Genomic DNA, 10,764 nt, shown 5'->3' on the forward strand with positions numbered 1-10,764 from the left:
CCCAGGTGTTCTGCCTCCGGAGCGTGGCCCAGAGAAACCACGGTTAGATCACCAGTCAGTTGTCAGTCTGCTGCACCGCTCTGCCCCGTCTGTAGGGCACAGAGGAGAGGAACTTACTGTATATGCAAGCCAAACAGTACAGATCTAATTGGGGGCCCCAAAGTTTACAAGGTATTTTCCCTAGGTCGGGGAGGAGGGCCTTTCCCTTGCTTGTTTATATGAACACTACAGGCCCAGTGCATGAAAATTCATGCACTGGAGTGGGGGGTCGCTCAGCCCAGCCTGCCCTCTCTCACAGTCTGGGAGCCCTCAGGGGCAGGAGGCGACGCACCATCACACCTCTGCTGCTGCCACTGCCGGCAGCACAAAGCTCAGCCGGCCCTGGTTACTGAGCCTTGGGTGGCCCTGGGCGGCTGGGCAGCCGCCCACCGAGACTTGCGTGCGCCTCGGACTGGCCCTGGGTGGCTGGGGGGCTGAGGGTATTGGGGGACTCCGGAGGCAGGCACGCAGAGCGGCCAGGCCCGCCTGCCACCCTGGCAGTGTTGAAGGGACTGAGCGCCACCATCTTGTGGCTGTGGGTACCGCCATCTTTGAGGGCAGGGCAGTCAATTAGCATATTCCCTCCTTACTGGCTGTGGGTGCCGCCATCTTTTGTGACAGCGTGAGGGTCAATTAGCATATTCCCTCTTTATTAGATAGGATTGTAAGGAACCATACTGGACAGAAGCTATTAACCAACAACGATTATCATGTGAGCAGAGGCTCAGGCGAGACACCCTGGGTGAACAAATTGAAGCTGAGATCTTACAGTTATTAGCCAGGCAGGTCAGGGCCCTTTACTCCACCCCATTAATTCAGGTAATGGTTCTGCACCAATTCTGGAATGAATGGGATAAAGGGACCTTCTTCATGTCCATACTCCACGCTGTAATACCTAACATTGAGACACAAAGATGATTTGTTAAGTATCTTGAGAAGGGTGACAGGCACAGCAGGGAATGTTGGCTTTGTCCTACTGAACCTTATAAAAATGTACAGGCTAACAATAAATTACCTGCTTGGAATGTACATTCTTCTCAAGTGCACATGGGTCATTCACACAGATAGACCACATGTTAGGACACAAAACAAGTCTCTACACGTTCAAGAAAATTGAAATCATATCAAGCATCTTCTCAGAACACAGTGGAATGAAATTAGAAATCAACTACAGTAAAAACACCCCAAAACATTCAAACACATGGAGGCTAAATAGCATTTTATTAAAGAATGGGTTACCAATGAGATCAAGAAAGAAATAAAAAAAAAAAACTTCCTGGAAACAAATGAAAATAAACACACAACAACCCAAAATCTCTGGGACACAGCAAAAGCAGTCCTGTGAGGGAAATTCATAACACTACCTCAAAAAAATAAGAAAAATCAGCAATAAACTATTTAACCCTACAATTAAAATAACTAGAAAGAACAACAAGAAAAGCCCACAGAGAGTAGAAGGAAGGAAATAATAAAGAGTAGAGCAGAAATAAATGACAGGGATTTTTAAAAAATACAAAAAATCACTGAAACAAGAGCAGGTTCTGTGAAAGTATAACCAAAACTGATCCATTAGCAAGACTCATCAAGAAATAGCAAGAGGCCAAAGCCGGTTTGGCTCAGTGGATAGAGCATCGGTCTGTGGATTGAAGGGTCCCGGGTTCGATTCCGGTCAGGGGCATGTACATTGGTTGTGGGCACATCCCCGGTGCGGGGTGTGCAGGAGGCAGCTGGTCGATGTTTCTCTTTCATCGATGTTTCTAGCTCTCTATCCCTCTCCCTTCCTCTCTGTAAAAAATCAATAAAATATATTTTTTTAAAAAAAAGAAAGAAAGAAATAGCAAGAGGACCCAAAAAATAAAATCAGAAATGAAAGCAGAGAAGTAACCATGGACACCACAGAAATACAAAGGACTGTAAGGAAATACTATAACCAACTATAGGCCAACAAGATGAACTATGTGGATGAAATGGACAAATTCCTAGAAAAAAAGTCTCCCAAAACTGAACCAGGAGGAATCAGAAAACCTGAAGAGGGCAATAACAACCAATGAAATAGAAGCAGTAATCAAAAAACTCTCAGCAAACAAAAGCCCAGGACTGGACGGCTTCACAGGGGAGTTTTATCAAACATTAAAAGAAGACTTAACACCTATAGTCCTCAAACTATTCCAAAAACTCCAAGAGGAGGGAACACTTCCAAGCTCTTTTTATGAGGCCCACATTATCCTAATTCCAAAACCACATGAAGACACTACAAAGTAAGAAAAATACAGGGCAATATTCATGATGTACATAGATGCTAAAATCCTCCAAAAAATATTAGCAAATCGCATCCAGCAATATATTTTTAAAAAATTATACACCATGACCAAGTGGGATTTATTCCAGGGATGCAAGGCTGGTACAATACTCGCAAATCAATAAATGTGATACATCACATAAACAAATTGAAAGACAAAAATCACATGATCATATCAATAGATGCAGAAAAAGCATTTGACAAAATCCAACACCCATTTCTGATAAAAACTCTCAGTAAAGTGGGAGTAGAGGGAGCATATCTCTCAACATGATAAAGGCCATATATGACAAACCCACAGCCAACATCATATTCAATGGGCAAAAACCAAAACCATTTTCCCTAAGAACAGGAACAAGACAGGGATGTCCGCTTTCACCACTCTTATTCAACGTAGCACTGGAAGTCCCAGCCACAGCGATCAGACAAGAAGAAGGAAATAAAAGGCATCCAAATTAGAAAGGAGGAAGTAAAACTCTCATTATTCTCAGATGATGTGATATTGTACATAGAAACCCCTAAAGACTCCACCAAAAAAAAGCAAACTACTGGATTTAATAAATGAATTTGGCAATGTAGCAGGATACAAAATCAACACCCTAAAATCGATGGCTCTTTTATACACCAATAATAAACTCTCAGAAAGAAAAACTAAACAAACAATCCCATTTACCATTGCAAAAACAAAATTAAGATACATAGGAATGAACTAAACCAAGGAGGTAAAAGTTTTGTACTCGGAAAACTATAGGACGTTGAAAAAAGAGATAGATGACGATATAAACAAGTGGAAAAATATGCCATGTTTATGGATTCATAGAATCAACATCATTAAAATGTCCATATTACCCAAGGCAATCTACAGATTCAATGCAATCCCTATTAAAATACCAAAAGCATACTTCACAAAGTGAGAACAAATACTCCAAATATTTATATGGAACCAAAAAAGACCCCGACAAGCTGCAGAAATTTTGAGGAAGGAGTACAAAGTTGGAGGAATCACAATACCAGATATCAAGTTATCTGGTACTGGCACAAGAACAGGCATATAGATCAATGGAACAGAACAGAGAACCCAGAAATTGACTGAAGCCATTCTGCACAATTAATATTTGACAAAGGAGGCAAGAGCATACAGTGGAGTCAAGACAGTCTCTTCAATAAATGGTGTTGGGAAAATTGAAGAGATACACGCAAAAAAATGAAACTAGACCACCAACTTACACCATACACAAAAATAAACTCAAAGTGGATGAAAGACTTAAATGTAAGTTATGAAACCATCAAAATCCTAGAAGATACCATAGGCAGCAAAATCTCAGACATCTCTCTCAGCAATATGTTTATGGATATAATCTCCTAGGGCAAAGGAAACTAAGGAGAAAATAAACACATGGGACTACATCAAAATAAAAGCTTCTTGCCGAGACCGGTCTGGCTCAATGGATAGAGCGTCGGCCTGCGGACTGAAGGGTCCCAGGTTCGATTCCGGTCAGGGGCATGTACCTTGGTTGCGGGCACATCCCCGGTGCGGGGTGTGCAGGAGGCAGCTGATTGATGTTTCTCTCTCATCGATGTTTCTAGCTTTCTATCCCTCTCCCTTCCTCTCTGTAAAAAATCAATAAAATATATTTAAAAAAATAAAAAATAAAAGCTTCTGCACAGCAAAAGAAACCATCAACAAAATGAAAGGGAGCCCACTGTATGGGGGAACATATTTGGCAATGATACATCTGATAAAGGGTTAATATCCAAAATGTATAAGGAACTCATACAACTTAACAAAAAGAAGACAAACAATCCAATTAAAAAATGGGAAAAGGATCTAAGCAAACACTTCTGCAAAGTGGGCATACAGAAGGCCAAGAGACAAATTAAAAAATGCTCAAAGTCACTGATCATCCGAGAGATGCAAATTAAAACAACAATGAGGTATCACCTCACACCTGTCAGAATGGCCACCATCAACAAATGACAAGTGCTGGCGAGGATGTGGAGAAAAAGGAACCCTCGTGCACTGCTGGTGGGAATGCAGACTGGTGCAGCCACTGTGGAGAACAGTATGGAGTTCCCTCAAAAAATTAAATATGGAGCTGCCATTTGACCCAGTGATCCCACTTTTAGGAACATATCTTAATTAACCTGAAACACCAATCAGAAAGAATGTGTGCACCCCTATGTTCATAGCAGCACAATTTACAATAGCTAAGATCTGGAAACAGCCCAAGTGCCCATCAGCAGAGGAGTGGATAAAGAAGCTGTGGTATATTTACACCATGGAATACTATGCAGCTGTAAAAAAGAAGGATCTTGGATCTAAGATGGTGACCGACAGGACAGCAGTGAGGGAGAGAGTGTGGGTGAATGAGGGAGCACAAGGAGCGTTCATGGATGCTTGGGGCGTGTACGTATGTGTGAGTGAGGGACAGTTATATTCCACAGGACTGTTGGAGACTGGCGGACCAGGCTCCCCTAGCCAGGCAGCCTCTACTACCACTGTAATCTCTTCTGGGGCGGCTGGCTCTGCCGCAGAGACCACGCCATCTTGAAGGGGAGAGTGGCTGTGACTGGGAGCCCAGCCTCACCTTCCCCTGGGGAGACCTTGGGCACCACCCAGGACCCTACAGCCACACTGGCCAGGAACAAGCTGCCTCGGCTGAGAGCCCACAAACACCGAGATTCCAACCTCCCTGGCCACAAGCTCCTAAACAGTTTGTCCAGGGGGAGACAAGGTGGTGGCTGAATATGCGGATGGGTCCTGTGCCTTCTCACAGAGTAGACAGAAGAAACAGATGAATCAAATAACATCCACCTGGAATTGGCAAATTAAACACAGCTGGTAAGGCAATCTGTGGACAGAAAGGTCAGAGGTTAACTGGAGAGCAGTGGGATCCGGGTTCTGGGCTGGAGGGAGAAACACATGCAGCCAGGAATAGAGTGTCAGAGGGAGATTGAGCTGCACCAACTATGTGTCCCTTGGGACACGTGTAGCTCTCGACTGTGGAATGGGGTCCACAGGGCTGCTGGCAGCAGGGGACTCTAGATCTAAGCCCATGGCCATGGGAGACTGCGCCCAGAAAGGCAGCCTGAAGCTCTGCACCGGCTGCGCAATGCCAGGGGGAGAGATACACAGCAACGTGGTCACTCTGTCTTTATATTTTCCTGGCTTTTATTCTCTAAACCCAGTGCACAGGATCTTTCCGTTACAAACACTCACCGGGGCTGCAGGGGAAGGTGGTTTGGGGAAGCTGTGAAGCAAAATAGGGAGAGACGACCAGGAAGCCAGCTCTGGGACAGTCCGGTCCCTCCAACCCTGAACAGACATTTTTCTCCTGAAGACCAGGCCCCTCCTAGCAGCGCAGCCACACCCAACCTTGAGCTCTGCAGGGAAACAGAGATTTGAAATACATCCAGGGAGCCCACAGGGACTGGGTTGAGGGGCCATTTGGTCCCAGAAAACTGATACAGAAACACTGCCACCTAGAGGCCATGTCAGAAATAGGCACTTGTGTAAATACGACTGAAAGCAGGCAGATAAACAAACTGGCAGATTGGTCCCACCTGGCTGACACCAAGGCTGTGGAGACAGACACAGAGGAGCAGTGGATCGCTGGGAACTTCAACACGGTGCTGACAGGAAACTGAGACGAGGCAGGCAGAACAGTAGAGAGGGGTCTTAAACCAGCACCCATGGGACATTAAAACTCAGCTGAAGTGAACGAACTTCACTACTTCACTTGTTTATTTTTTATCTTTTACTTAAGAAACTTAATTTTTTTCTCTTTTCTTTATTTTGTTTTTTTATTTTTTTAACCTTTCTTTTTTGATTACAGTAGTGTTCTATATTCTATTTTTATTTTTTATTATTTTACTTTATCTCACTTTTTCCTTTATGCCAACCCTTTCATCCTCACTTCCCCCTTTTTCATCCTGTTTCTCTTCTCCTGTTCCTGCTTTAGTCTTTCTCTCTCCTTTCTTTTTACTCCTTGTTAAACATCGATCTTCTTTATCTGCTTTATCGATGCATTACTATTATAGTAGTCTCTGTTGGTTTACTCATATATCTAATTTCCTCCCCTGCATCAAGTCCATGCACCCTTCTCTTTTCTCTTTCTTCACTAGCCAATTTTTGTCTTGTTGTTTGTTTGTATGTTTTTGTTTTTTATTTTATGCTTTTGTTTCTCCTCTCCTCACTTGTTCTCTTCTTCCACTAATAGCTTAATTAGTTTCACTCACCAAACTCGGGCCTATCTGCTTTCTACTCTATTCTCCTTTTCCAAAAATAGATGAATATATAGATAGATAGATTAAAGAAAGGGGAAATTTATATATATATATAATTGTTAATTATTTATTATGTTTTTATTGAGTGTTTTGTTTTTTACTTTTCATCTTATACACTCATTCTCTTTTTACCTCCTCTATACTGAATCGTGGCCATTCCCCCATTCATTCAATTCCTTTACCTTACCTTCTGGAAATAAGCTCTGCCTCTGCAGATTCAGCTCCCCTCCTTTTTTTCTGGGTGTTTGATTTTTGCATTTTTTGGTTTAGTTGTTGTTTTTGTGGAGTTTTCTCCCCATATACGTATATTTTTCCCCTTCTTTTTTCTTTTCTTTTTCTCTCTTACCTTTATTTCTTTTCTCAATATCATTTTTGCGCTCTCTTCTCTCCCCTAATTGTCTTTTCTCTGGTGGTCACCTTTATTTTTGGTTATTGGTATCATGAATACATTCGTGTTTTGTTCCCTCTGTGTTGTGTCTTGTCGATTTGTATTTCATGCCTTTTGGTCAAGGTGGTAAAGAGTGAGCCACATAACCAGACACCCTGAGAGGAGCAAAAATGGGGAGACAAAGAAACAGCCTCATACGAAAGAAAATGATGAATCATAGGAAAAGGAAGTAAACAAAATGGAGGCAAGCAATTTATCAGAAAAAGAATTCAGAGCAGTGGTCATAAGGATGCTGAAAAGGATGGAAGACAAATTCAGCAACATGTGTAAGAATCAAGAGAAAATGAAGAAGAACCAAGAAGAAATGAAGAATGACATCGCTGCAATAAAGAACACAATAGAAAGCGTCAACAGTAGACTAGAAGAAGCTGAGGACTGCATCAGTGAGCTAGAAGACAAGGTAGGAAAAAACACCCAAGCAGAGCAGCAACTAGGAAAAAAAAAAACTTAAAAAAACAGGAGGAGAGATGGCGGCGGAGGTGAAAGGCTGATCTGTTGCCTCGCATGGCAGTTTCAGAAATACAACTGAAACATGGACTGGTGAGGGTGGCGACTGCTGCTCGCATCTCCCCAGACCGGGCAGCTGCTCCTCTCAGTCAGCACCGCAGCCGGGGCCATGGGCTCCTGGGCGCCGCGGCAGCTGCTGTGGCGGCGGCCGCGGACTCGGCGCAGCGGCTCTCGGTGAAGGAGGAGACCATCTTTCTGCAGGAGGGGCTCATCCGCGCCACCAACCTGGCCGAGCTGTGCAGTGAGATCCTTGGGGCCCCGGAGGCCGCCAACACCGATTTGGAGGATTCTTAGGAGTTCTCATCTTACATTCAAGTCCTCTAGCCATTTTGACAGAGAACCAAGAAGGCGGCAAAGTTAAACAAAGGAACTCCGAACTGCGCCGCGCACAGCAATTTCAGGGGCACGACTGGAGGACAGAGCGTCTGCCGACCAGATCCACAGGAGAGACGGCTGAATGGTAGATTTACAGCTAAGAGGGAAGAGGAAACCAGCGAAATTGGAGGGGACGAGGTGCGGAGACGCGTGGGTCGGGCTGGTGGCGGGGGAAGGGGGCTTTTGTTCCAAACCAAGGGGAGATTAGCTCCCCATCACCCTGAAATCCAGCTTCTGGGGACCCGCGGGAGACCCAGATGCCTGCGGGGAGAGGCGGGACTCTTGCGGAGGTGCGCCCAGCAATCAGTGTTTGCTGCGCTGGAGTGCGGAACGAGGGGACTTAGAAACGTGGAAGGCAGAAGGAGCAGACTCGCAGCCATTGCGGTTCGCTGCGCCATGGCCTGTTGGCGCCATGAGACCCCGCCCCGCCCTGAGACCCCGCCCCGCCCTGAGACCCCGCCCCGCCCTGGGACCCGCCCTGCCCTGGGACCCGCCCCGCACGTTTTGAAGACCCGCCCCGCAAGTCTTGCAGGCGTACCTGCGCTCCAAGCAACGGCTTATGCATGTGGGTGGCCTTCCCGCTGGCAGCTTGTCCAGATGAACTGCTGTTCTAGTCGGACTGCTCCAGGGCCACTCAGACAGGAGGAGGAAACTACAGTTTTTGCTGTAATCCCTGCTGAGTGCCTAAGGCAGTAGCTGATCTACACCCCATTGGAGACCCAGAAACGAGGGCATCTAGTGGTCTGTGGGAGATGACACCAGATTTCAACCACGCGCATAAGGGACACATTCAGTGAGCGCCAAAGCCTTGCTGCACCAAGACCCGGCCCATAAACGTGTCTCCTGCACAGCAACTCTTCCTTTATAGACAAAGAGAGCCCTCCCAGTGACACCAACAACAATCAAGACTTAACTATACAAAGGAGGACCAAGATGGAGGCATAGGGCGGAAGCCTGATTGTTGCCTACCACAACAACTTTGAGACTACGACAGGAGAGCAGAGCAGACACCATCCAAGACCACCAGAGGGCTGGCTGAGTGGATGCTCTACAACTAGAATAAAAGAGGGGTATGCGGGATGATGATGATGCCGGTGACCCAAAGACCACACTTTAAGAACTACGGCTCAGGCGACACAATGGCGGCCTGGAACGTGCTTGGCGCAGTTCCCCCGGCGGTCTCCGGCTGAGGGGACGGCTCCACTGGCTGCCGAGCACGGACAGACGAGCCCCTATGAGACATGGGGTGGGAGACTTCGCGCTTGCTGACCTCCGAGTCCTTCAAGAATCTCAATGCCCCGGAAGCGGCCAGGTGTGCATGCTCGGCGACCGGCCACCGCTGCGGACCCAAGGGCCGACGCAGCGACGCCGGACCGGCCCGCCGCCGTGCACCGGGCGCACCGAAGCTTTGCCCAGCCGCCGCCCGACGAGTTCTGCAGCGGCCGACCTGGAGCTCTGGAAGGATGGCCGGGGGAATTGCTGAGGGGGGGTTGACCGGCAGGAATTGGGATCGGGAGGACGGGGCCCCGCTGGGACCCGGGTGCGGGCGGGGTTGCGCGCCTCTGGGCTCGGGTGTGGTCACACGCCTCTGGGTATAGGTGAGGCCTCACGTCCCTGGGTCTGGGTGAGGCCACGTGCCCCTGGGTTCGGGTGAGGCCGGATTTCGGGTCTGGGTGGGGCCATGTGCCCCTGGACCCGGATGATGCTGGGTCCCGTGCCCGGGTGAGGCCAAGTGCCCCTGGGTCTGGGGGAGGCCGCGCGCCCCTGGGTCCGTGTGAGGCCATGTGTCCCTAGATCCAGTTGAGGCCTCGCACACCTCGGCCCGGGTGAGGCCACGTGCCCCTGGGTCTGGGAGAGGCCACGCGCCCCTGGATCCGGGTGAGGCCATGTGTCCCTGGATCCGGGTGAGGCCTCGTGCGCCTAGACCCGGGAGAGGCCACGTGCCCCTGGGTCTGGGAGAGGCCACGCACCCCCGGGTCCGGGTGAGGCCATGAGTCCCTGGATCCGGGTGAGGCCTCGCGCACCTAGGTCCGGGTGAGGCCACGTGCCCCTGGGTCTGGGAGAGGCCACGCGCCCCTGGGTCCGGGTGAGACCATGTGTCCCTGGATCCGGGTGAGGCCTCGCGCACCTAGGCCCGGGTGAGGCCACGTGCCCCTGGGTCTGGGAGAGCCCACGCGCCCCTGGGTCCGGGTGAGACCATGTGTCCCTGGATCCGGGTGAGGCCTCGTGCACCTAGGCCCGGGTGAGGCCACGTGCCCCTGTGTCTGGGAGAGGCCAAGCGTCCCTGGATCCGGGTGAGACCATGTGTCCCTGGATCCGGGTGAGGCCTTGTGCACCTAGGTCCGGGTGAGGCCACGTGCCCCTGGGTCTGGGAGAGGCCACGCGCCCCTGGGTCCGGGTGAGACCATGTGTCCCTGGATCCGGGTGATGCCTCGCGCACCTAGGCCCGGGTGAGGCCATGTGCCCCTGGGTCTGGGAGAGGCCAAGCGTCCCTGGGTCCGGGTGAGACCATGTGTCCCTGGATCCGGGTGAGGCCTCGCGCACCTAGGTCCGGGTGAGACCATGTGTCCCTGGATCCGGGTGATGCCTCGCGCACCTAGGTCCGGGTGCGGCCACGTGCCTCTGGGTCTGAGAGAGGCCACGCGCCCCTGGATCCGGGTGAGGCCACGCGTCCCTGGATCCGGGTGAGGCCACGTGCTCCTGGGTCTGGGAGAGGCCACGCGCCCCTGGACCCGGGTGTGGCTGGGTCCCTGGGTCCGGGTGAGACCACGCGCCACTGGACCCGGATGAGGCTGGGTCCCTGAGCCCG

This window comes from Eptesicus fuscus, chromosome 20, assembly GCF_027574615.1.
Source record: "Eptesicus fuscus isolate TK198812 chromosome 20, DD_ASM_mEF_20220401, whole genome shotgun sequence".
NCBI classification, from domain to species: Eukaryota; Metazoa; Chordata; class Mammalia; order Chiroptera; family Vespertilionidae; genus Eptesicus; species Eptesicus fuscus.